The following is a 27,710-nucleotide window of genomic DNA, read 5'->3' as shown; positions in this document are numbered from 1 at the left end:
TGCATTCAGAGGCACTCACAAAATCCTCTTGCAAACCACATGTGATTTCACACTAAGAGGGCAAAATGCATCAAGTAGGCTGACTTCAGCATTACCGAACCTCAGCCGAGGTTGGGACAGCCATTTAATGCCCCAGGAAGGTAGTTAAGCATGTTTCTGTTCTAAAGCTCAGAGTATTCTCATTAATTTAAATTGATTTTTCATGGGTCAGAAATGAGCATATGTATCTCGATGCACTAATACCTACGCCAACACTTAACAGTCATTCCCTGCGTCTCTATGCAAAATACCCATGGAATTTGCTTTTTCTATTATGCTCCAGCTTCTAGGATGACCCCATAAATTTTCATGGCTGGTTAAATAACATTTAGAGTCAGTTTTATCAACGAGTCACAAGAATCCTTTGCCCAAGATGCGAACAGTATGCTATAGTCTCTGCGTTCAAAGACGACCAAACATTCATTCCAAACAGTCACATCTTTCTCTTCCTTTGTTAAGGACTACTACGTATCTGTGCTGAAACTGAGATTAGAGATTATGTATGAGACAATTACACAATTCAGCTGATCTGAAAATAGAAAAGCTTCAGAGAGAGGGAGAGAAAAATTCAGAGCAGTGTTTTCAATAGGGCACAGTGATCTGCTACAGATAAGCAACAGTCCTTTTTCCTTATTCAAATGTTAAGCTTTCCCAGGCAAATAATATTTGCCCCTAACTGGTCATTCATTCATCTACAACTCCATGCAAACCAGAACTGTTCATTAGCGGGGTCACTCTCACAGTTTCATTTTGATCAGACATTGCTTTTGTATTGCATATATTGGGTTTTTTTTTCCTTTTTGGCAGCAAAACAGCCTCTCAAGATCTTTGGCAGTAACTCCATGTGCTCATCTTTCATTAGGACTAAGCTCTCACAGATCACTTCATATTTATCAGAGGCAGCAGCTGCAGGATCGAGCGGACTGGGCACCCACACACCAGCTTCACCCAGCACCCAGGTGCCAAGGCTGGGTCATGGCGCTTTTCTGTGTCCCCTCCCTCCCCCGGCCTCTGTTAAATCCTCTTGATGCAACTGGTTATATCCAGGCTTACCTAGAAGTTGCAAAATGAGGTAGCACGCCCAAATTAAGTTATAGTCCAGGCCTATCATGTTTGGCCTCGTGCAAACACAGAGCACAAACTCAGCCCCTGCAGAGCTTAGGGCTGCAACGCTGGAGAAGAGACAACCTGCGGACGGACAGACGGCTGATAGCGGCGTGCTGATGGGAGGCCACCGCTCAGCACCGGCCAGTCACCAAACGGGGGCATGCCCTGGAATGCCACCATTTTATCCTGTCCCCTCTGCCCATTTTCTAGGCTGTAAGTGCACAGAGGAGGGCAACAGCAGGCAGTGGACTGCAGCACGACATAAGGGGCTGGATGGCCTCCCCTGGGGACAGGGGAGCTGCTGGTCTTTTGGGGGAGCTGCTGGTCTTTTGGGGGAGCTGCTGGTCTTTTGGGGTTTTTCAGCGCTCAGTGAGAGCCTCCTGCCGAGGGTGATGGGGGACCTGAGCGAGGCTCCTGCTTTGTGCCAGGCCTCGGAGGGTCTGTCTCTTCCCATCGGCTGCCAAAACCTCACAAGGAGACAAGCCAGCCAACAGACACCTAAATTTTGTCTCATATGGAGTGGGGCAAATATTGCCCAAAGTTAGAACTGCTTGAGTTTGCACTGGACTTCCCACAAGTAGAGCAGATCTTGGAGGGAGGGAAGTCGGCAGAGACAAAGCAAGACTGGAATGTGATTTCCTTGCATATTTGAAATGTTATTTACTATCTAGTAAACCCATTTTATAGCACCCTGCATTTTATTTTCAAACACTTCTATCGACACGCACTGTATATCAGTCATTATCTGATTATGGAAGCTTTCACGATGGTTTCCGGGCAGCTTTAAAAAGCTGCCAAAGAATTCAGTGTGGCAGAGGTTTGAACTTTATTGCTGCTTTTCACAAAAAGGCTGAAGAACGAATAACAGAGATGGAAGAAATGGATTTCAATGACCTGTGTGAATGCAGTAGGCCCCAAACCAAGAAAAAAAATGACCTTTTGGGGGTTATACGGTTCAGTTAACCTGCTCACAACTTTCTACCAGTGGATCATGAGATCCATAGCCCCTCTGGCTTTTTTATTAATTCTTGAAGAAGAGCAATAAATAAACATCATGTCATTACTGAAAAAGCACCTACGAGACACAGAACAAATATTAGTTGTACTTAAAGTAGTCCAGTTAGATGGTATGTGCGCATCCTAGAGAGATGATGGACAGGGAAAGAAAAAAAATTTCTCCGTTTAAAAGAGATAGCTGACTTAACCGGTTTGTTTTTGCTGGCCACATGTGAATAGGATTGCGCCTGTACAGATTACTTTTACATTCTCTGGTTCTCCTCAGGGACAATACCTTGTCTTTTTAAGCCATTTAGTTGTGTTGATAATTTTTATTCTTTACACCAGGCTGTTAGCCAAGGCAAATGTTTGTGTTGTTTTAAAAACTTGAAGTGTATCACTGTGGGAAACTTAAAATATACAGATAACTTCAGAAAGCATTTTTGAAAAAAATTGTGATATTATCCCATGTTATTTCATTTTCCTTCTGTAGTGTTACATGTAGCAGCGTTCAGTGCCTTCACAGGCTGTTTTTCTGTCCTCCTCCCTTCCCATTCCAAATATAGGAAAATACTGATATGATGCTAATTGAATTGAACGGTCAACATTTTTGTAGCTATAAAAAGTTACAGAACAAATCAAGAAGCTAAAATCAAACATTATTTTTATCTTTGAAAGAATGTGTGAAATATATAGCTGAAATAAGAAAACCACTTTGAAGTACGTGTATATTAAGTATTAGCACTAAACAGGACTCAAAATGGTAATGGAAGGACAGGCAAAGTTTAATTGAAAATGACAAAATTAAATAACACACAGCCTCTGAGTTCACATAGAGAACATTTGTCTCAGTCAAATGCTACCAGTGCTGCATACCAACGATGTGCTGTGTGCTGCTGAGCATGCAGGGACTCAAATCAAAAAGATTACAAGTTTGGCTTGTGAAGCCTGCCTCAGACTCTAAGTAAAACAAAGTTAGACTGAAAATATTCAAGGACCGCTAGGCACTGACCGAGAAAGCTCGGAGGAAGGGGCAGAAGCGAGGAGGAAGGTGTCCGGGCTCTTCGTTGCTTTTGCAGATCCACGCACCCTCCCAGCAGCTCTCCCTTACCCCAGGGGCGAAGGCAAAGGAGGGTCCGCCACCACGGGCGTAATCCCTGTGCGCTACCCACTCTGTCCTGGAAGGGGGTCTTGCCAGGATCCACTACCACCAGCCAAGAACCTGGGCTTCCATATCTGAATCCAGCTTAACCAGAGTTCAAACACGTAGGTTTTGATACGGCGCTGGGCAAGTAAATCAAGCAAGCACCAGCTGTCAGCCCAGCCCAGCATCCCGTATTTCTGCCTCATTTTTCACGGTGAGGGCACTGCTATGTGTTTAGACAAGCCAGAGGCTGTCCTGCCTAGAGTCTGACACGTATAAACTATACATGTGTCTATTAATCAGATGACGATCGAGCCCCCATGTGTCCCAGCTAATAGTGGTCCTGGCATACTCAGTGTGGACCCAAATGTATATACCAGCTTGTCCTCGTGAGTCATCATAACCTCAGACCTACCTTCCTTTTCCAAGACACACACGCAGGCACAAGTCCCCACAGGTTTGTTGTTTTAGGAGCAGATGATTTCCAAGCGGTACGGAGTTGTGTAATGTAGCTTTAATAAGCATGTGCTTTCTATTTGTCTCTGCTTAAACTGTACTTTTATACACACAGCCCAGGAGTCTTGCTGAAATCTGCAAAACATTAACGGCAGCAAAGATGAAGGGGTTTCGAACACTCCACAGGCTGGGGAGAGCGTCTGGCTGGGGAGGCTGGGTTGGGAAGAAGTCATTTTGATGGAATTAAAGGAAATAGTAATCAGGGTTGTAGTGAGAACTCTCTTCCTCCAGTTAATGTGTTTTCTTAAACAAAGAACAGGAAGCTATAACAGAAAGGTCCTCTGTGCTCCTTAGGCACACAGCGACCAGCGTCCTTAGGCAACCAGCTTACCACAAATCCCCTTTGATTGGGAGCAAATCAGAGATCCTCCCCATTAGCAGCACACAATCCCAGGCATGCTCCATTCAATCCCTCCTTTTCCCACTCCAGGGATGCTTTTCCTCTTCCGTTTACCTCCTTAAATAGATGATCTGTTGGTGGAATAAAAAGAGAAATGTCAGTTTTTCCTCCTTTTCACTGAACTCCTTCCCTCCAGCTCTCTCGTTGGCTGTAAGGGTTCTTAGAACGTCTGTTTTTCAGCCATAACCATTCCCTAACCAAGGTCACACATACTGTCTAAGTGCCAGCAACCAGAAACTTTAAATAAGGTGTTACTGAAGTAACTGTACAAATATCTTTTTCACAGTAATCTGCTCACTGTCTTTCATGTGTTTGCTAATGAGCTTTACCTCCTGTGGAAATTCAATGGGCTCTAGCTGTACAATTTTCCAGCATTCGAAAAATGTATCAGTTTTGCTGGAAGGGGAGTTGGTGTTTGTTTTTCTGTGGTGAATTTTGTTTTTATTGCTCTAACTGCAGCTTCAGAAAATGAAATAGCTGTCAAAACAAATCAAGAGTAGGAATGCTCGTAACTTACTTTTTTGGCACCATTCTGCAACATCAAATGTTCATCGTCTCAATTTTTTTGAAACGCTGAACATGGTTAAAATGAACCTCAAGATCAAAAATCAGTAGATGTCCCATTAATTATGTTTCAATGTGTAGTAAGCTCCCAAAGTGGAACTCGAGGCCATACAGACTTTTCTGATGCCAAAGCCTGAGGGCTTCTCCAGCTCTGCTATTGCTGCTTTAGTCACTCTGAACACATTCCATCCCCACAACTCACTAATAGCGGAGGAGACCGGAGAAATCCCAGTTTTGCAAACATGTGCCACTGATCTTATTAATCATATTACTAGCGCAAAGACTAGTAGCATTTACCACTGGGAGGGATAACACTAGTTGCCATGGGGTTACTTAGGCGTATAGTATAAGCATGAGAAATATTTGCAGATCCCAACAAATGTTCTGGAAGCGATTCACTGCAGTGAACTGAAGTATCATGGCTTATGAGCTGATAATAAAAGCAGGGATGCTAAAACACAATGAGGTTTGTCTTTGGAAATGAACCTACATCAACTTCTAATTAAGCACAGGCAAGTAGGTGTGCATGATTAGTTTGGTACATGTGTTCTAGAACTCAGCCTTCCCAGCGTAGCCCCACGATTTGGGCGGAGGATGGCACGTATGAAGGCTAGAACCCGCATTGGACATGCTGTCTGTGGTAATGCCAAATATTTTCAGCGCAGGAAGTTCTCAGCTAACTAGCAAAGAAAGGCTCAAGAGGGAAAGTTATAAGCTGAATAGCATTACCATGATATTGGGATTCAGATGCTGATAATGCTGAAAATTGTTCATGTTTATAATATTGCTTATTAATAATGAAAATAGTTTCCCATTGGGGTCTGCTAAAAATAATAATAACAGCAATAAAAGATCAACAATGAGCTAATAGTTGTGCAAGAGATGTGTGCCTAGGCTTGTGTACCGCCAGACAGCACGTACAAATCTTAATGTGCAAATTCTGAGTCCAGGACTGAACAGGTGGCTTCAGAGAAATGTCGATAAATACTTTCCTAAACAAAAAGTAAACAATAGAAAGCACAGGCAGGCTACCACATTTAATATTTTCCATATGCAAGTGCAGAATCACAAAGTCCAGAGATTAATAAGGGGGAAATTATTCCATGTCAACACTAGTGAAAGTTTTAGAGGCCAAAATACTCTTGAGTCTGAGTTCAGCCATGAGAATATTCCCTCAGTGAAGAACCATGATTCTCTGGTAATAAAATAATGGGAAGAATAATGCATCGCAATTGCACAGTACTGCATGGGAAGTGCCAAATAAGGACAGTGGTTGCATCTATGTAAAAATAAACCCCAGGCTGGGCTCAGAGCCAGCTCTGTTCACCTACACGTCTTTGCTGCTTTAGAGCCTGACTCAGCTCTGGGGTGAGCCATCTGGCAGTGCAAGAAGGGGAGAATCTGACGTGCTCTCTGCACTGTACAGCACACCCACAGCATAGCTGGGGCCCGGAGCTCCATGCCTAGCTCTGCAGCTTCCCTCTGCCCTGTCTGCCCGTGTGCTGATGCCATGTCACCAACGTCGGCCCGACCAGACCACTTGCAATCTTTCCTAGAGGGCTACAACGTTAACTGCCTACCAGGGCAGATGGGATTTCTAGGCATTCCGGGCTGAAACCAACCTGCGTACAAGGACAATAATGAGTGCAAGGTTCTGGGATTTAGAAGATATCCCAGACTTCAGGATAGCCCCAGACTAGCCAGTTAAATTTTGAGGTAGCCACAGAGACCGCCTCTACCTAGATCTATAGGATGGATCATGGCGTCCACTCTGGCCAGCTTCTGTCCTTCAGCAGCACAGAGGAAGGGAGGAGTTGACGTAAGGGGCTGCGCCGTTCCCAAACCCCATGCAGGCAAAAGGCTTGGCTGGACCACGGTGAAGGAGAAGGGGTGGCCAGAGAGGCTCTGCTGGCCATGCCTCACCTCTGGCTGAGTGGCCGCTGCCCCTTAGGCTGCTCAGCCACGCTATAGCTCAAATAGCCATCCTGAAAAACCAAGAGTAGCTATTTACCTCTCCCCCTCCTCTCTGCAGTGTGCCGAGCGAATGTTTGGACTGATAGAATATGTTTAATCTAAGGAGGAGAAGTATCTTTATTAGTCTGTGGCATCATTTTTCTTTCAAGCTCCATTAACAAGGGTTTGTGTGCCTTTAGATGGGGGTTTATTATGATTTTTAAATGCTAACATAAATCCCGTTGTTCATCAGTATATCTGCACTGATCTGATTTCATTAATTCCTCTCTTTGCCCCTGTGGATTTTATTAATTTTAGTCAGTATATAATTAGATTTTTAAGAGCCATCATTAAATTTCTACTATTTGAAACAGTCATCAGAGATTCACCCTGTAAATGTGACCGACTTCAAGCCCTTTCTTCCCTTTATAAGGAGTGTCGTAAGATCTTTTGTTTTATTCATGAAATGTCACGTTGTCTAATATCACAGCACTACATCACATAACACATCCACTTCTGTACCAGTAAATCCCTTTATGTTTCTACATTGTATTCCAATTTTCAATATTAATGCTGCAAGTAACATATAGTGACAACTGAAACTTTCAAAAGAACATACAATTTCCATTCCAGACACCCACTATCATTTCCAGTAATGGGTATCCAGTCTGAATGTATGTTTCTAGCAGACTATAACAGTACGACCATTAAAGTACCAGTGGTACTTGTGAAACCACAAATATGCAGGTAATCGTCTGTGAATGGTAAAACATTTCCAAGAACTTTGACTTTTCCATTTCAAATCTTAATTTCCTGTTATTCCCCCAGAATACATAATAATAACAACAATAATCATAATGATAATAACAGTAACAGTCAATGGCAGAGTAACTGTGAAGCGTCTTCCAGTAACACACCAGCGCACAACTAAATTTCTCTACGTGGCAGAGCAATTCATCCTGCCAATCCTGTCTAGAAAGACCCAAGAATTTGATGACTAAACCACGGATGTCATCAAAAGGCAATTTTGATGTTATGTCTTGAAGATCTCAAAGGGTTTCTCCCTTCTTTCTGTGCCACCAGGCTTAGGCAAGCATTGCTACCTTCCCACTAAGTGACCCTTCCACCATACGCTTGGTGGAAGTTCATGCCTTCAGGGTTTCAAATCAGCCTTGTCAGAGCCTCCTTTTTACCTCACCAGAAATAGCTCAGGCATCTGTATATGATGTCCCTGCTCTGCCTGCAGCTGTACTAATACCTGAAAACGTAAGAAAAGAAAAATGAGGGGTAGCTTTTGAAAATGCGATCGCTGAAATTTAGAAAAAAGTTCAAATGAAGATATCCCCATCCCCTCCTCCTCGCACACCTCAACGGCAAGTTTAGATTTGTTCAAGTTCTGGCTTTTCCTGAGGCCTCCTTCTCCATTAGGAAGTTTTATCCTTTCTTTACTAACTGTTTATACCAGAGGTAAATCCTCCCAGCTGCCCATGAGGAGCGAAGAGGTTCCCACAGCACTGCTATCTCAGGGAGCACTGCAAGCCTCAGGGGAACATTTAAGAGGAACACACAGACTGCATGTCAGGACCACATTTCTTTCAGGCACCGGTGATTCGAGCTTTTAATTATCTTCTCAGATATGTTGGGACAGGTGACAACATCACAGGCAAGGCTCACAATTCTTTGCTGGCTTTGCATCAATGGTAAAGCCTGGCTGCAAAGCTCTGACGGTGCCTGAAGATAAATGAGCCCCTGCATCCCAGCCTCTCCAAGCGCAGCCGCTTTCACCCCTAGCATTTCACAGGTCACATTGGCCTCAGCAGGTCAAAAATTCTGCCCTGGGGATCCGTGTTTACCCATTTTTTTTTCATCAAAAGGATGTTCCTAGCAAGGCAAACAATCCCTGCCACGCTGGGAGGTGGCAGATTCAATTCACCAAAAGTCACAGATAAAGAACAGTCATCATCACAAAACCTGGCTCAGCTCTCAGCTGCATCAGGTTCGCGCTGTAAACTCTGCTTCTCTTTCCCTGAAGCTGAGCAAAAGTTGGGCTGAAAGTGAAAGGTGGGTTTCCAGCGCACTTCAGGATGGCCTTGGGGCTGCTGCAGCGCAGCCCAGCTGCAGCCAGCGGCTGGCCCAGCAGAGGAGCTGGCTCAATGCTGCGTGCTGGCACCCATGTGTGAAGGCAGGGACAGGGGACAGGCAGCAGAGAGCCAGCCAGGGCAGCTCTGCTCTGCCCCGGGGCTCCTGTGCAGGAGAATCCCCCGTTACTCTGCATGGGCAGCGCCTTGGCTGCTTTCTGCTGCCTCAGCAGAGAAAGAAACCTACTACCTGGACCAAAGTCCAAGGATTTAGCCCATAAATCTCAGGGCTTTGATTAATTTCTTTCCTTTTTTTTTTTTTTTTTTTTTCCTTTGCAGATGTTAACGTTTTCCAAGCAGTTATATACTACCTTGGTGAAGCGCAAAGAAAATAGAAACCATGTCTGAAATTATGCAAAGGATAAAGTAGAATAGCATGCAATGGTTTAATTCAGCAATCAAGATTAGATAAGGAGCATATGCCCAGTGCTGGATCTGAGAAATTAGCAGGAATGCAAAAGACAGTTTTAGCATGTGTTTCTGATATAAAGTCACTTTCACTCTGAGTGGAAATACATTGTGCACTAATACTGGTGTTTTCTTGCCTGGTCCATCAGGTAAAAACATATTGGAAGAGGCAGGATAATACTATTTCACTGACAGTACAATTTTCTGCTTGCTAGAAACAGATTTATTGCGCCTTCTCAGTCAAAACTGATAGCATCCAGTGTACTCCCATTTACCTCTCGCTGCTTCTGTCATCTGACATTTTTGTATAAACAGATAATGATTTAAGATTTCAGCAGAAATGAAATTATTTTGCCTGGTAGAGGATGGTAAGCTTTGAGGCTGTGCAATCTTGATTATACTGATTTAACATGAAAATACACCATACATCTAAAACTTGCTTCCTTTTTTTCCAAAACTTAACAATTCAAGAACACGGTTGCTTTCATCATCCATCATCACGATAATGGCGATGATGAAAAGATGTATTAGCCACGCTTAAGTTATTTACTCAGAAAAGTAAGTTTTAATATGGAAGTAGTATAATAAAATAAAGGTTTTCATGTTACAATCTGTTAGCTGAAATATAGGAGTATGGATGTACCTAATAGTTCAGAGAAATCTGGAGTCTTGATAAAGACCTGGCAGTCCCAGTCTCAATTGCATTCAAATAAGCAGTTTTCACTGGGCATGTTACGGGTTTGCCAGCCAAACTGACACGAGAGAAGGTTCATTTCCACTCTTGAGGGGCTATACAGAATTGATGGAGATTTTTCATCATATGCTGTAGGAGCCTCATGTCGATGCTGTGGATCCGACAGCCAGGGCCTGCTCTGTCCTTCTGACTCGCCCTCCAGAGGAGCCCCGTCTCTCTCTGCGGCAGTCTGGCAAGATGAGCCCTCCATTTTAGGGACTCAAGTTAAAGCTAAACAGGAGAGAATACTCCTACAGATACAGCAATTTCTTTTGCAAAGAGTGGCTGAACAACTGGACCATTTCTGCAATTATTTCTGCGCATTTTCCACTTACATACAGCCTCAGTTATTTTGCAAATTCAAGTGAGATGTGCATATGAACACATACATGGAGACATCTACCCCAGCAGTGGAGCAATGAACTACCGCTCTGTCAATCCCACGGCACTGCTCTTAGACCACTCCTCTCTTTAAATTCCCAGTTTTACATCTGTATTATTCTTTATGCAAGAAAGAAATTACTCCCATAGCACATGGGTTCACAATGCAGTCATTGACCTTGCATGCGTGATGCCCACTTGATGCTGTTTCCAACATATCAAAATCCCAGGACTGGAATACGTGACCTCTTCCTTCTCCCTTCCCACTCAAGGGAATCACAATACTTTTTTTATAAGGTTGTATACTCCCACATAGTGAGGGAAAACATGGTGCTGCTCTTGTGTGTATCTTATAAAAGAAATTCTTTTGTCAAAGAAGCCCCACAAATTATAGCCTAAGGCATAAAAAAGAGATCTAGATCCTAACTCAGATTTAGATGTGAACACACTGTGATCAAAGATCTTGGAACTAAAGATAATTGCACCCTACTGCAACGAGCATTGCTGATTTAAAAATAAATCAGGCTGCTTAGAATCTTTTCACAGAAAGCATTTCCAAAGCAAAAATGGGAGTTGGATCGAATACAATTTTAGGAAAATGTTGTATTTTAATTAGTTAAAAAGATATTAGACATTTCCAGGCACAATTTGGATTTTTGTATTAATTATATTTTCACTTGAAACAGAGGTAACATTGACATTTTGTTACCTTTAGAAATCTCCTACCAAAAATTTCAAGTGAAAAAATTGTAAGCAGAAAACATTCAGTTAAAAAATTTTACAAGAAAAAAAAAACCAGCCTCAAAAAAAGGAAAAAGCATAACTGGAGAAGACTAAGCTTCTAAATTCATAAGAATGGGATTAACTTTTATTTATAAAAGTGCAGGTTTTAAACAGACATGAACCTAGCCTTTGAATGTGTGAGTCCAACACAGTGTCACCAGTATGACCGTAACCACGGTCATTGCTAAAAGTGGCTGGGGACACGCTGGTGTACACTCTCAACATGTGAGTTAAGCAAATGACTGCTATCATGCACAATGCATCTGTCTTATAAATTAGGTGGATGAAAATCAAAATCCCTTATTACAGTAAGCACAAAATTACAGGGATAAATTTAGAAACTATTTTCAGATTTTCAGTATTACTACAGCATTAATCCCTCTTTCTGCTTCTCCTATTATTACCATATTAAATTAATAAGTCTGTAGCCAGAAGAACTGTCACAAACAGCATCTGCTGGTAACTAATACAAATAATTTCTTTCAGTTCTGAGATTAATCAATATATGGCCTAATTTTTCTAGCTGTATTTTCTTCTATGGGTAGAAAATGCACAGAATTTCAATGGCCATTTCAGAATCCTTTTTAAAAATTGAACACTAGAGATCATATTTTCCAAACCTGCCCAGTCTGTCTCTTTTAATTAATGATGTGGTGCACTAAAATAGATGGCTGTGTATTTTGTAAAGTGTTGCTTGAAGTTTGACTTGTATGACTGCCATTGGCTTTCACGGCTGTTGCCATGAAAACTCCAAATCATTACAAAAAAAATAGATGTCTGTACAGCAGAATAAAGGCAGAAGTTGCAAATAACATGCCGAGAAATGAGTATGCCTAAGGAAGCGTGTCATCACTGCTACACACCAAAGATTGCTCCTCCAACCTGAGCTCCATCCAAGAAGAGCAATGGCAGTGACGAGTTCCTGTGCCATTTAATCCTCAGCCTTGAGCTCAGCAGCAGAATTAGCACCAGCACCTTCTGAATCTATTTAGCAGAATGGAGAGCAATGAGTCATTTTGCCGGAGAAGTCAAAAACCGATCAGCTGAGAGCAGCTTTTGATCACAATCCCTTCCGTGGCCCTTCCCTGGCCACGATCCGCCGGCTCGCCTCGTGGCCCCTGTGAGAGGGCCAGTGGCCCACAGAAGCTGGCAGCTTCCACACCAGCAACATGCGACTGCAGATTCTCTTGCTGGTGGATCTATTCGTAAATGAGTTCTCTTTAAAACGGTCCAGCTGCAGAAACTTGGCAAGGGGTCTGCTCCGCAACACAAGCACTAACTCGGTTGTCACTCTGGATACAGGGCTTTTGCACAGTGTGACATTTCCACTGATGGATGATGTACCCAAACATGGTGTCTATGTAATAAATGCATATGAGTGAGTAAGCACATTTCATTCCCAAACAAAAATCATGCCTAGGAGAACAAGAAATCAACAAACACATTAGGGAAGTGAAAGGTCACGGGAGGGAGCTTTTCTCATTAACCCTTTAGCTACTGAGAAGCTGAAAAGCGTAGTCACTTAGTCAATGTATGGAGAGCTAAAGGTCTCCATTGCCTTCTTCCTTCCCATCCATACCAGCATCTAACAACAGCGTACGCAGGGATTTCTGATATTGCAATACATTTGATGTCTCAGCGTAGGCAAGAATCACTGAGATCGCTACCCGCAGGATCGGAAATATTCTGGCCTGTCGGTTATAGCTTTAGTTTCTGCCACTGAGCCATAGTATACAGGAGAGGTGTAGCAGTATTACACCTCCGTTAGTAGATGCATGATTTAATTCAGCTGGTGTCTTCTGTAAATGACCCACAAAGGATGAGCATATGCTCTGCTGGGTGAAACCTTGCCCATCGCATGCACTACGTGATCAGCAGCCCTGGCCTGCCCGCCAATTCCTCCAGATCCCTCGGGGTTTGTTCCACCAACACAGCAGATCTACCTGTGTGCAGTCTGCTAAGCCACGATTTGGACACCGCTGCTAGGGAATCCTGATGTCCTTTTTACCTTGGCTTACAAGGCAAAGCTTCACATACAGCCAGTGCCTCTCGCTTCAGATCCAAATGCCCTCATATGGTCAGTTATCTCTGTTTCTGAAACAAACTGCCATATTTACTTCACCACTGCATATCTTTCTGATAATTCCTGCAGATCACGAAGAGAAGCCTGGCTTTCCATAGCTCTCCTGAATTCCCAGTCACTGCAGGTCACCTATCCTTTTCTTCCCCTATTTTCTGCATGCCATTTCAATGGCTCTTTAAGGAGGGGCAAATTCTCTCCCTTCTCTCCATCAGCACACGGTCTTCCTCTTCCTCATCCCGCTAGCTGAGTCAGGAAGGGAGCAGGGGACTTTGGAGCGAGCGCAGGGCTACTTGTGGTGCAGGAGCAGCCCTTTCTGCAGTGTGCTACGCCCCAGAAAGCTCTCTCCAGCCATCGGGTGGTCCAGAATCCATAATTTGAGAAACACTGACAGGGAGAAACAGGCTTTCTCTGTTCTAGCCCAACACCATTTGGTGTTTTCTCTTACAGGCTGTTCTCTCCACCTCACTGCACAGAGAAAACACCCCAGAGTATCCTGTTCAGAGCCACTTCCTTACCCTACATCCCAGTGGATGCAGCTTCTGAAAGGAAGCAGGGTCGGCAAGGATGGAGTGCTTTTGGGAATCATTCCCAGCATATGGAGACTGCATTCTGCAGCAAGCAAGGGCAGTTCCCTCAGCAAGTGGAAAATGGGCTTCACCTCCCTGTGGTCTCACTGTGGTTTGCTTCCCTTGCGATATTATTTTTGAACAGCAGGCAGGAGCTCTGTGTTTCTTGTTCTGTTTAGTAAATCCAATAACCAAACCTGGCCCACTTCTGGGTGGTCCTCATGAAATACCAGAAAACCATGCCAAGGCCATGTGATATAATAATCATAAGAAATACAGGGATTGCTTTGACAGATACCTCAAAATCAGTTTTTCAAGAAATGGGATGTTTCAACCAACGTGTCCATTCCCTTTGGGTTCTTTTTCCCCTATTCCTTTTACTTATTCAGTGCCTTTGTTCTTCGTTCGGGTAAGCCAGAATTACCAGCCTGGAAAATGAAGATCACTGATGCATGATGCTTGACTTGGTCTTAGGCTGGGAGACGTTACATTACACAAAATGCCTTCCAGGTTAAAGAATTCAGATCTGAATTGCTAGGCAGACTGACTGCTTTCATGACCAAGAATAAGAAAGAGAGATGCAAAAAGCCAGCCATTAAAGCCCGAACGTAAGCATGGTTTCCTTTTATTTTCCTGAATACTTTGTGGGTAAAGTTAGTGCTCAAGGACTAATCTCAGTGCACAGGGCCAGCGTGAACCTTGCCAGGCGGTACGCCTGCCCACGCACCCGCAGCTCTGCCAGCAGACTTCACTCGCAGCAGCAGCCGCTGCCGTCCCACCACGGGGCCCCTGCGCTCGCAGTTTGCCAACGCGCTTCAGCCATGACTTCTAGCGCCTGCAGTCCGGCTCTGGTCCTGCTCGCTGGCATCTGCCCCAGCTCCGTGAGCATCCATGCCCTCCTGCCTCTAGAACTGCTTTTGGAATGTATCAGCCCCTGGGGCGGAGACGGGTGTTGTGAGGTGGGCTAAGGGAAAAATCTGAGTCCCTTCTGACCTGAGCAGATGTGGAACCAGGAGCAGAGGCTGCTCACAAACTTCCTCTGCTGTCTGGTCCCTTGCAGAAGCAGGGGCACAGCAGATCATCAGCCAGTCCATCTCCCTGCACATTGGGGATATCCCTAAATATGCTTAACTCAGAGGGAAAATAAACACTGTATTTCATCACTAACGCACTCCTTCCCAGCTACCAACTATTAATGATGTTATACTTAACTAACATTTTTTCATTCACAGCTTTTTACAACTGCATTGTATATATGCACAGTCATTTCTGGAGAGGACAAGAACCCAAGTCTCTTCAGATCAAGAGGACAGGCTGGCCAGAGACACCGTAGTAAATTCCTGTTCTGATAGCAATCAAATTAATAATTATTTGGAGCAGAAAGGCTCTTCCTTCTTGAGGGCCTGATCCAAATCACATTATATCAAATGAACTTCTTTCTTTTCTTCAGTTGCCTGTGCAACAGTGCCTAATAGGGCATCTATGCTCTTGTTTCTCACCGCTCTGATTTAATTAATTGCCATAAGATTAAAAATACTAGTTTAATTCATGCTCACATTAATATTAATCATTCTTGTCTCTTTTCATAAACACAGGCCCCAATTCAAGTATCATAATTTTACACGGCAAACATAGCCAAAAATGTGATAAAGGAGAATTCCATGATCAGAGGTTGGCCGATACAGAAACACAGCCCAGCAACATGACCAAAGCAGAACAGTGTGATTTATTTTTCTCTTCCTTTACTCCCAGCTGCTGTGATTCGTGTGAGATCTGTCTCGAGACGATGGGATCCCATGAAGGGAGCAATTGGTGCTGGGAAGGAGCAGTCAGCATTAAAGGGGATACACATGCTCCCGCTCCTCCTGGAGTGGATATCCATCTGGATAGACAGTCATTGCACTCCTGGATGCCCTGTCATTTCCTCATGATCTGGGAACCCAGCTGCTAAGCTGCACTTACAGAGATGCTCAGCGTTAAACAGGCACACCCTGACCCTCCCGAACCTTCATCCCACTGTCACCTGGCACTTCACAACCCTGCTAGCTTTCCTTTGCCACATTACTTTCTCACAGAGCTGCCTCTGCTCTCCCAGCATGTAAATAATGTAAAAAAAGGCTGTTCTCTTTGTATTCAATTAGTGAGGGAAAATGGTTTTGTGGTTAATGGACCGAGTGGGGACTCAGGAGATGTGACTTCAGTTCCCAGTGCTGCCACACACTTCCCATGCAACCTTAGCTTCCCACACAGCCTTGTTGCATGCACCCAAGCCAAAAGGCAAGTGACAGAGCAAGCGTGATTTCAAACAGCAAGCCCAGGGTGCCAAACCCACCAGTCATCAAAAGACCTGGCACCAGGGACACCAATATGCTGCTGCCCACACACAGCTTTGTGCAATGGGGGTCACAGCCTGAGCGGAGCACGGTGTGGCGCCGTCCGTTCTTCTCTTCAGCAGGAAAACTCCACCGCAGTATTTCTGACTGCAGTGATTTAGTGTCTACTCCCTTGCACTGCATCGGACCGAGCCAGCCAGGGCGCGGGGAAGCTGAGGACAAGCTGAGATGAAGGGGGCATCACCGCGAAGACAGGGAAAGGTTTGTATAACTGCACAGGCAAAAGTTCAAATCCTTTATTAAAAAAATCTGTAAACAATTAAAGTAGCCATGAATATGGGAGGTATGAGTGCAGCCATTAATATTTAGGGGAGTGGAGGAAGGAAGACAGAGAGATGAAAGCTGAACACCTTTTTGAACCTCAGCCAAAGCTTTATCAACCATATAACTAAGAGAACACATCCTGCTCAGCGAGACACGTATTCACCCTGTTTCATTACATTCTGTTCTGTCCTCAGTCATGATGGATCCTGCTGAGACTGGTGTTTAACAGCTCCTTCCTGGAGTGGCTTGAGCAACAACAAGAAAAAAAATATTGTGAAAGTCACACTCCATTGAAATTGCATCCTAAAGGGACCTGGCGAGTGCAGTAATTACCAGAATGACTATGAACACCAGGGCCACACTTGGCTCAGAGAGTGCTGTACACGTTAAAATTAAAAAGGACTTTAAGCAGATGCAAGAAAAGTGGAAATTAGGGACCGAAGTGTGGGCACAAGAGCGATTCATCATTCCTGATAAGGAGCCATTAGGCTGGATTTTGATGGAGCAGAACCCGGGGAAGCTGGCCTTTCTAAGCTTACAAATGCAGTGTAATCCCCAACTGTTTTCAGATAATGGAAAACTGCATTAACCTTGTAAAGCTTCCCTGGTGACTCTATCACATTCACCCTCTTACAAGCCTCTCTGCTACTTTTTTTACACCCTCTGATTTCTCCAGATTCTGATTTCCATCCTCTGGGGCCAATGCAGAATGCCTTGGTACACAAGATCAGAATCCAGCCCCCTGTTATTTCAACCAGAAAAAGATTTCTGGCTTGTTTTAGCCATCAGGATAGCCTTGACATGCTTTGACTTGCCTGCACCAAAAATGTAAACAGCAGCGCTAAGTACAACAATTAACATTGTGTCTCTGCAGATGTTTGTTTCCCTTGAAGGAGCTTGGAATTTGAGTGGGGAAAGGCAGGGCAGGCAGCGAACAGAGGCTAATGCAGTCTGGGGCAAACTTCCCAACTGCAGTTTTATAAACAGCTCAAGCTGCTCCCCTTTCTATCAGTGATGTCACCCCTAACCTTATAGCAGGCTGCGGCATTGCTATCCATCATCTGCCAGCTGCTATTCCTTCCCCACCATATAGCAGGAGGCACATGGTGTGTGAAGGCGGCTGCTGTCTTGAAGCGTTTCAGCTTCATGTGAATGGAAGCCAATAAGCTTCAGATTCCCTGGATTTTTCATACAAATTATCTCACCCAAGTCTGCAGATAATGCAGTCTAACAGTTGTAGGTTATAATTTCCAAACAGTGAGATAACCTTCATCATCAAGCAAAGACAAAAATGCCATTAGCAGATAGAGAGGTGATTTAACTCAACCTAGCCATTTGCTCACAAGTCTGAATTTATGTCATCAGCTGTGATGAAATGAGTGTTTTCTTAGATAGATATGGATGACTAACACAGCGCAGAACTCGGCAATCTTCAAAGGACTCTGATTTTTAAATTCTCTGGCTAAAGTCAAACATTTGTCTTTCTTATCACTTTCACTCAAAGGATGTGTTTTTGCAATATTACATCAGGTTCATTTGCCAACAGAAGAGGCCAAAAGGTGATGTCCAAGAAATGAATGCTGCCTTCACTTACACGACAGTAACCCATCAGCCACACTGGAATTACCCTGGGTTTCCAGTGAAAGACTTGGCAGAAGGACCATAACACCCTGCTAGAACATTTCTTATATCACCATTGCAAGAGCTCCGCAAATCCAGCACTTTCCAGCTGAGATATTTCAGATGAGAGCACAAAATTGAGGTGATCAAACAACTAGCAAAGAGGTGACTGAACAATGAATAACAGTAGGACACTCGCCTTCCTTCCCCTGTCCAAAAAATGTGTTAAGTTAGAGTAATACTAAATGCAGAGTTATTCTGTGTCTAAACCTATTTTGCCTGCAATTATACCCCTTAGCAGCATGAGAGCTGGAGGCTTTGGGAACAGGATATATTCTTTAACAGGTCACCTGCACTTTCTCGTTCTCTTCTCAAATGACAGCACCTTGGATACTCTTGGATCCTCCCTCCTTTAAACTGTTTCTGAGCCAATCCTGTAGGATTCCTTGCGGTGCTCCTCTCATCCCTCAACAGGCCATGAAAATCAAAGCAAATTTCATTTGCTTTGGAAGCAGATGCCTTGTGAACAAGCCTCTGTCTGTTTAGCAGCATGGCAGATTCATTCCTCCTGCAGTCAAAAGGTTTTAAGTTTAGTGAGGTCACACAGTCAGAAATTGGCCAATTGGATACTCACCAAAGAACCTCTGCATAAGTCTGATGTGATTCTACAGGACAGAGAAGTGCCTTCAGCACCAGGTAGAATATTAGAGCATCTCTCATTATTCAAATAGTGAAGTGGTTTCACTGCAATACATTGTTGTTATTATATACAGCAAATGTTGCTACATCAGTTTTACTTTCCTGCAGCCTCTGGTGGGGCTCACAGCAAAAGCAAATGAAGTGAGCAAAGAATGATCATGGGTAACAGACTCCTTCAGGCGTAGGAAAGGCTGAAGGTGACTGACTGTTTTATGCAATACATGACTACAAATCCCGAGCTGGTCATTTGCCACTTTGCTACCAAGATAAACTGAACATGCCCCTACTCAGTGCACGCAATTTTCCACAATGCCATGAACTCTGCAGGTGACAGCCTGGGCAAGGGAACAGAGCCAGCTCTCTGCACACACTCCAATTGGATTTCAATACACAATTGTGACAGATGTGGATATTTTTCAAAGCTATCTGTGTACTGGAGGATTTGAACTGTTTCTTACCTGAGGCTACCTGCCAATAACTACTACTATTCTTTGCAGCTGCAAACACCTTCAAAATGAAGGCAAGGTTCCAACTGAGCCTGATGTTCAAATTCCAGCTCCAGCTTTAAGGTATGTGAAGAATTCAATCAACCTACTCGTGCATCTTGTTGAACAAAGATTAGTTGTTTTTCATGCCCATAGTTTCTGGACAGTTGTGTCAAGCTTTTTGCTATACCTAGCCAGAGACTTGCCTAAACCCAGATGTATCACTAGGTTAGTGAGGTTAAGTCATGCCAGTGTCTTCACAGTGACATTAAAGAGAGCAACGCTCTTTGCATCACAAGTAGCCACCTTCATGGCTTGAGACAGATGGGTCAGCTGGGAATACCTAGGGAAGGATGACCAGAAGGTTTCTGCACAGAAGAAGCTAAAGAAAAGCACCCTAGCACGGTGCATTTAGCCATCACTAACACTTATCAAGTGCATCATTTGAAACAAAAATAAAAGTAGCGGTAATTCCAGTCTCTGCACTCCTGGTCTTCAAAGAGCTTCCAAAGGCAGCTTGAATTCCTCATCCTTTTGCTAGCATTCTCGGAGTGACATTAGAAGCCACTTCTGGCACTAGCTGTTATCACATCCCGGTAACTGCAGCCTCCAGCTAGCCACATGTTGGCAGCAGCAGAGGAACGCAGCCGTAACACTATCTGACACACACCAGGAGAGTCTGTGCAGCCCCACTCTCGACTCCACTATGCAGCGGATATCAGCCCTACACACTAACTATAGACTTGCTGAAACATTATCAAACATGAAGGACTAATTAGGTGTGCTGGGCCATTAGCCATCTCTGAACATTGACTGATGAAAAACATAATTAATGGCAGCTTTCATAAACAGACTCCAGAATGGAGAATTAAATTAAAAGGAAAACAGCTGTTGCTAATGGAAATAAGGACCATTTCTTGATTAAAATATCTGCCTGTCTTTCTGTGGGAGTTTTTCCAGAATGGTGGGATGGAAGAGTGTAACGAGATCTGGGAGCAGAGAATCTGCAAAGCTTCCTGCTGAAGAAAACACAACTTCTCTGGCTGATGAGTCACAATGTTTTCCTTTCGCAGATTGGAGTAGGGGCAAGAGCTATACAATTGCCTTGTTCATCTCGCTGCCGGTCTGAATGGCGTTATAAACCTTGGAGATCAACCCTGACATACAAGAATCCAGTTCAGCTTTAACATAAGGTAATATTTCATATTACATGAACCCACAGATATAGGAGGGTCTAGATCTCAAAAGCTACTCGCCAAGGCCCTGCGTAGTAGTACAGAGCTCTGAATCCAGAAGACACCACCTCCACAAATCTCACTGAAGCACATATATTGATTCTGACACCAAACTGCAGCAATGAACGCACGGCTGAGAACACCTGTCAGAGGGAGACTTCCACCCAGAGAGAGCCACTGAGGACTCAGTAAAAGTTTGCTGACATAAATGAAAGGGTCTGAAGGACAGAAAATGTCAGAATCAAGATTTTTTCTGGTCATGAGGCCTTTTCTTCATGCTGTGATGACTCTGATCCTCTGCAGGAGGAACCTACAGTACGGAAGAATTAACATCCAGATTTTCATAGACACTGAGTGACACAGCTTCATCTGCCTCCTACTGTCTTCTGTGTGACAGAAGTTACACGCCTGTGGGGTGAAAGTCTTCTTTCTGAGTCCCTGAAATCCTTTACTTTTACATTTACTAAATTTAGCATAAAAACTTTCAATATGCTTCCAAGTGCCATTGGGACCCGTGTATCAGTAGATGTGGCCTTCTCACAGTTGTACCTTGTGTGTTTCAGTGTGTCCTCTCCAAGGCTCACAGACACTTTAGTCTGTCTTCATATAAAGTCTTGAACCATGGGTTTGATTCTCTGGGAGGGCCCTGCACACCGCATGTTACAGATTAATACTAGTACTAAATTGTTCAGCCGCTCTTTGCAGATTTGCACCCCGTTCTGTACCTGGGGCAGGAAACCCTCTGCTCTGCTGCACCGACTACATCACTTTTGCTCTGCCTTGTTCAAAATGACAGATCTTTTCCATCACTGATGCCTGAGACCTAAGCCCTGGAAATCCTACGCCCCATGAAGCCTGCTGACAAGGAAATACATGCTCCATACCACCTGTGCCTTGAGGAATGAAGGTCTATGAAAGGCTGTGTTCAGGCTGCATTATCAGATTCAAAGTGGAAACTAAAGAGAGAGAAAGGTCTGAAAGATGAGCCAGCCAGGAATGCCTGTTGCTTTCACCTTTGATCCACGTGGTGCTTTGATGTGGTATTTCAGTCCTTCAGACAAGGTAACTTATCCTAGTCTGCAGCTCATGGCACCTCCGATGGATATAAATGAGGCAGCAAGCCATGCTCTTCGGCTCCCACTGAGGCACTGCCAGTTAGCAGCATAATTCAGTCCCAGCTCCTTTCTCATTCCCATTTTTTTTTTCTCTGCCTGCAGAGTCTAAAAGGAAATTCCCTCAAATAAATACAAAAGCACTTGATGTTCATCTAATGGCATTTCAGGGAAAGGAAGCATAAAACCACACAAGTTATTCATCTCCATAAATTGGTTTTATCAGGGGCCCAGAACACAATTCCTTAGCCTGAGGAGGTCTGATCTTCCTTCTGAGATGTAAATGCATGACATTACGTGCAGAATGGGTGCTGTTTAAGAACCCAGATAGATACAGAGCAGGCATGTGGGAATGATCAGCATAAAATATTTCCTTTTAATGATGTGCACACTTCTGCTCCTTTGAGGGAGAGCAATATGTGCACTGAATACTGCAGCACATTCTTCTAGTCATACGGAGGTCTTGATCTGCTGGTGAGGGCTCAGACTCGAGACATTATTTGTATCACTGACTCAGCCAAAGGTTTGCCTCTCCATCGCTCACGATCACTCAGCCTCCCTGTGCCAGGGTTTTCCCATCTGCAAAACGGAAACAAAGTTCATGTCCATGGGTTCACCATTTGGGCAATAAACTGAGCTGGAAAACCTGGCTCCAGACTCCCTGGGATTTGCTCCTCTCTGCAGTCAATAGCAGCATGGAGTTTATTTTTCTCCCGTGAGATTATCTCTGCTTGTTCCTTCCCTCTCACAATAGCACCAGCATGAGCCTGAACTCCTGAAGCCAGGATGACTGAATCATGTTCAAAGGAGCCCATAAGTGCAGGAATGCAGCCTCTCTTGCCGGGGGCCTGGGTATACAGCAGAGGGGTCCCGCTGGGCGGGAAAGGATCTGTCAGGCTCAGCTGCGGTGGTCCGAGGTGGTGGCACCAGAGCTGATCGCTGCCCCTCCGCTGGAAGCTGCTGTCACAGCCCGGCAGCTATCGCAGAAATCACAGCTCGCAGCCACTGCAGTTCACAGTTCATTGCCGTAAATTAAATCACCAGCGTAAGGTAATACAGCAGACTGGGAATTGCAGGGCCGAGGACCTGGCAGACATTTGTGCCTCTCTCCCCTTCCATTATGAATACAGAGGCTTGTACCTTCACCGCCCCGGGAAGATTTGGCACAGTTTGTCTGTCGGAGTCCCAAGCAGCTCGCTGGAGGTCATGCAGGAAATGTGTGTCGGCACAGATCGTCATGCGGGGTGTTGGATATGCATCTCCAGAGGCCCAGGCAGACCCCCCTCCCAGGACTAACCTTTTCCTCCAAGCAGGGGCTGGCTGTAAGCATGAGCCCCGAGCCCTTTGGTTACCACCACTGCTGCCTGCCAGGCGTGTGCCTGTCAAGCCGCTTTGCGAGCAGCTGGCACGTGCATTACGAGGAGCATTATTCTGTAGTTGCCTTTCTAAAGCCCTTTTGAAAAACCTGTCCTAAAGAATAGAAAGAGAGGTATTAGCTTAAACAAGCACTCCTTAACATGCACATGAAACAAGTCCTGGAAAGGCAGCAGAGCTGGAGCTATTCTTATGTGCTACCTCCTGTGCAGGCACGTTATTCATTAATCCTTTGCTCTTCAGAGCAAACAGATCCGTTTCAAGACACTTGTGTTACATAAACAACCAGAAACCCTTCTGGATGAGTGTGTGTGTACACATCCACCCAAGGGAGCGTCGCAGACATGTTGGAGATTCTCATTTCCCTGTGCAAGCGCTGTGCTAGAACTGATAGAAATTAGTATTCGTTGTGTGGCTTTGTTGGGTTGTTTTGGAAATTGGTTTTACAAAGTCCACAAGGGATCCCAAGGAAAATTGCCTAGCTCTTGGTTAAGTTAGGAATAGAGATGCTCTGAGGAGTGGCACTTGGAGGGAGGCAGGTATTCGCAGGACTGCTCTGAGGTACAGGAGGCATCTCACCGAGGCATGGTTCATAACCCAGTCCCCAGCAGGAGGGAGAGTCCTCCTCTCACCCACCAGCTGTTTGTGTCTGCTGCCAGCCCCGTGCGCTCGCTCTGCTGTCAGACCACGTGCGGATTAGATATGCAATTCTGGGCCTACAACTATTAGCACTCACCGCAGTGATATGGTTTCACGGTTGCTCTATAGACAGCACCATTCTGGAGCTGGGGCCCTGGAAAAAAAAAGAAACTAATAACAGAGCTGCAGGAGAGGGTGAATTTTCTTTGTTCAGGGCTTTGATCTCTGTAACGCAGCTGCCATCTTGCTTAAAAAAAAAGTTATCTGGAAGAGAAAGGTGGAGAGGCAAATGCAGGGAGCACAGAAAGGTGTTTGCAGGTCTCTGTCACCCTTGGACTGCACGTTTAGGAGAATCAAACACAAACACCGCTCTGTCATTCTTCCGTTCAATAGGAAAGCAGGGGGCTGGTCCTGCAGGGAGGAGGACGGGGTAACTGGCAATCCGTGCAGCAGGGAGACATTTTGAGCTGGATCTGGAGCCAGACTAACTATTGGCCGAAGTTGTCTCTGATACAACACTGCCAAAAGCAGCTCAGCATTCTTCACCTCCCTTGAGCTTCACCAGGGACAAACCTGGCCGGGCTGTGCTCAGCCCAGATAATCTAGCTGTGGTAGGACCCAAGCTCAGCAAACCAAACGGCCTTGCGGGCACTTGCCAACCTGACACGTCTGAGTTCATGAACTGCAGATGGTGCTGGCCCGCGTGTTTCATTTTCCCATTTCCCTCGACATCCCCGAGCAAAGTGAGTCAAGCGTGCTTTACCACAGCGCCTGGGAGACCACGGGCAGGAAGGGATCAAATTTTCCAGTTTTGCCTCAAGCGTGTCACCACATCAGCAGACAACTCCTTTGCCTAATGCCAGTGTATTGTGTGTCACCTCATATTTCACACGATACAACACAGCCCAGTGATGCAAGTCCCTTCTCTTGCCGGCCAATTGGTATTTATGGAGATAGCAATTACCAGGAAGCCAGGATTTAGGGCATGCAAGGGCTGGTGGTGCCGCAGAGCCCTTGCTACTGGTGGGTGGGATTCCTTTACCTCTCCCTGAACTCCTGCCAGGCCATTCAGCACATCTCCAGCCACAAGAAGTTTGCAGCTGTTTTGGTTTGAAGCACCAGAGGAGGGGGAGAAGCAGGGGAAGCTCTATCAGCTCTTCCCAGGGAATGCGGTTCAGTTCCTCGCACCTCATCTTTGGTCAGGAAACCGAGATGGGGATAGGCAAAGCTGCTGAGCCTACTTAGACAGAATACCTCAAGAAAACATGTGGAGCCAAATTATGTCCCATTAACTTCTCACAGCCCACCATCTTCCACAGCTATGCTGCAGGGAAAGCAGGTCAGCATTTGGACCATTACCTAGGCCCCCTGCTACTGAACACCTCCCGGTCTCTAAGGCGCTCTCGTTCGCAACGGTGGGGAAAGCCACTGCTGTTAGCCGGGACACTGAAGCACCAAGAATAACCCAGATTCAGGCACCCTAAATCCCACCGTAGTCCTTGTGCTCAGTGTTTCCTTCTGGCTGAGTGCTTCTGATGGCCTCTTCTACAGATTTTAAGGGGGACACAGTGGACAGAAGCCAGGGCAGATATTCCCATGGAAGGAAAATGCTGTGGCTCTGTCAGGGTAACCAGCCAGCCTGGACTGGCACAGGCTGGACCCATCCCTCCTTCAGGTACAACAATTTGGACATAGGTCTCTTTTTTTCCTGCAACTCAGCTCAGGGCTCCAAGGATCCCAAACCCTCTGTGGTGAATGGTGGGTGTACTCCAAACATGGGAAGATGTGACCAGCCCTGCAAAGCACAGCCAAAGGGCACTGGACTATCTTTCCCAGCAGGGATGCAACAAGGCCAGCAAAGCACAGAGATGGGGCAATACACCCCGGAGACCACAGAGCCTGCCAGATCAGCCTATACATGGCAGCATTGAGATGGGAGATCAAAATAACCCCCTGCCCACTCTGCCCACTGCTGCCATCGTTCACAGGGCTCTGGATGACTCTCTCCCAGCAACGGGGGTGAGTGAGGAGTTCAGGGCACAGATGATTGAAGGGGATATTCACTACCGCTGCAGACTAGCTGGAGCCCACAGGCACCAGCGGAAGGGTCCTGGCCTAAAGCCAGCCACTGGGACATCAGTGGGAGGTAAACTAGTTGAGTCTGGGCTGCATGAGTCACCCAAGGCTGGACATCCATATCTTCAGAGGGATCAAACAAGGATAGCTTGGAGAAAAACTGATTGTCAAATCAGCATCACACTCCCTTGCCTCAGTTTCTTCATGTATAAACTGGGGACAGTAAGACATTTTCCTGTGAGGCCTTGCTCTGTGGAGTGGAAGTTCACAGATGGTGGTAAAAGTGTTTCTAGAGACACTGTAACTCTTTTATTTGAGCAACAGGAAGAAAAGAGAAAGAAACGAGAGCAGTTCCTTTCTCGGAGCTGCTGTTCTGCTGTTCCTTGCAGCCCCACTGTTTTGATTTCAGAGGTATGGTTTGCTCTTTTGGGTTTGGTTTTTTTTTTTTTTTTTTTACTGTGATGCTATTTAAGGCAGAAGGGGGATTTCATCATCTCCCCATAGCCATTCTCAGCTGCAGCTCTGACCCCCCCCCTCCCTGCCTTGTTCCACTTGGTCTAATAAACTTCTTTTTTTTTGCTTGGTCTAGTTTCCTTCCTTGCGCTCTTACATCATATTTGTACTTATCTCAGATTCTAGCATTTCCCATTTCTAAGCACCTCTGAGAATAGCAATAAACACCATGTACAGCAGTATCTTGGCATAATACGTGAGCTGCACGCAGCAGTCCTAAGTGACAGAAAACCAGTCTGGAAACCTACGATTCCTTCTTTAGAGGATACCCACTTGCTAGCCACTTGGCACGGGTTCATTAAAAAAATCAGTATTTACGGTTCCTGATTCCACAGGAAAATCCAGGCCAAACAAGTGAAGATTTCAGCAGGAACCTGCTCTTATGTGCCCTCTGCTGCTCCCAAATGGCACTGACATTAGCAGGGTCATTCCGGCTTGTTTCAGAATGATTTATGGCTCAATGCTATTCATTATAAAGCAGAGTCAGACTACTTCTGTGCAAGGTAATAGTCATTATGCAGACTTTCTGACTAGATTTTTTTTCACTGTTTCATTGATTATTTTTACATTGTAATGTGCAGAAACCTATTAATGTCTTTATTAGCCTGACTTGTTTCCTACGTTTATGAAAAAGATCTTTCTTTGATAACAGTTGTTATTGCTGGAATGAATGTCAGACTGTGATCTACTGTAATACATCTTTCTGAATTGCCTTCTCTAATTTTATTAGTTGAAAAAACCCACCACCTAATTTAAAGAGATAAAACCTTCTGGAAGTGGAACATTGCCACTAATTAGGATAACAAGAACATGGGTGTGAGTTGCTGGGGATACCGGAGTCTAAGCTTCTTTTTCTAACACAAGCACAGGCATCTTTTTTCTGGAACAGTCTTCCTTCCCTTTCTGAAATTCTGCTGCTTTTGGGGAAACTATTGACATTAATCTCCTTATCCATGATCCCCTGGGAAAATGCAGACCAGGACTCAGCAGCTCCAGATGCAGGTCCTGGGTTTGCTATAAATACCCTGTGTGACCTTGAGCAAGCCACTAGTGTTCTGTGACTTGGTTTTTCCATCTGTAAAATGGCGGTAATGATGAATCCTGTGTTTTGTTGCCAGCTCTTACATTATGCATATCTGCAGGGGAACTGCTCACTGAATCTCTTCATGGCGTGGTTCCTCATCTCTAGAAGAGGAATAATAATACTTCCCTTGTCTACTCATTCTGATTACAATTTCTTCATGTATGCACATACTTGAAGTACTGTGGGACCCTGCCACAGTATGCCAACGACACATTTCCCTCCTCTCTTACTCCAGACGAGGTACTGTTCGACCCTCGAAGGTGGGTTTGCAGGGTGGCTTCGAGCTAACTCCCCACAGCGCTCCGGTGTGTCAGCTGTGGTGGCTTGACTTCTCAAGGAAAGCTGCTATGTTAGTAACTAAACTGATTGGCTTGCACTAAAGCACGAGAAGCACTCACAGAGCAT

Source organism: Pelecanus crispus, chromosome 14 (genome assembly GCF_030463565.1).
Source record: "Pelecanus crispus isolate bPelCri1 chromosome 14, bPelCri1.pri, whole genome shotgun sequence".
NCBI classification, from domain to species: Eukaryota; Metazoa; Chordata; class Aves; order Pelecaniformes; family Pelecanidae; genus Pelecanus; species Pelecanus crispus.
The sequence above is the reverse complement of the archived record's forward strand: the minus strand, read 5'-3'. Positions refer to the sequence as shown.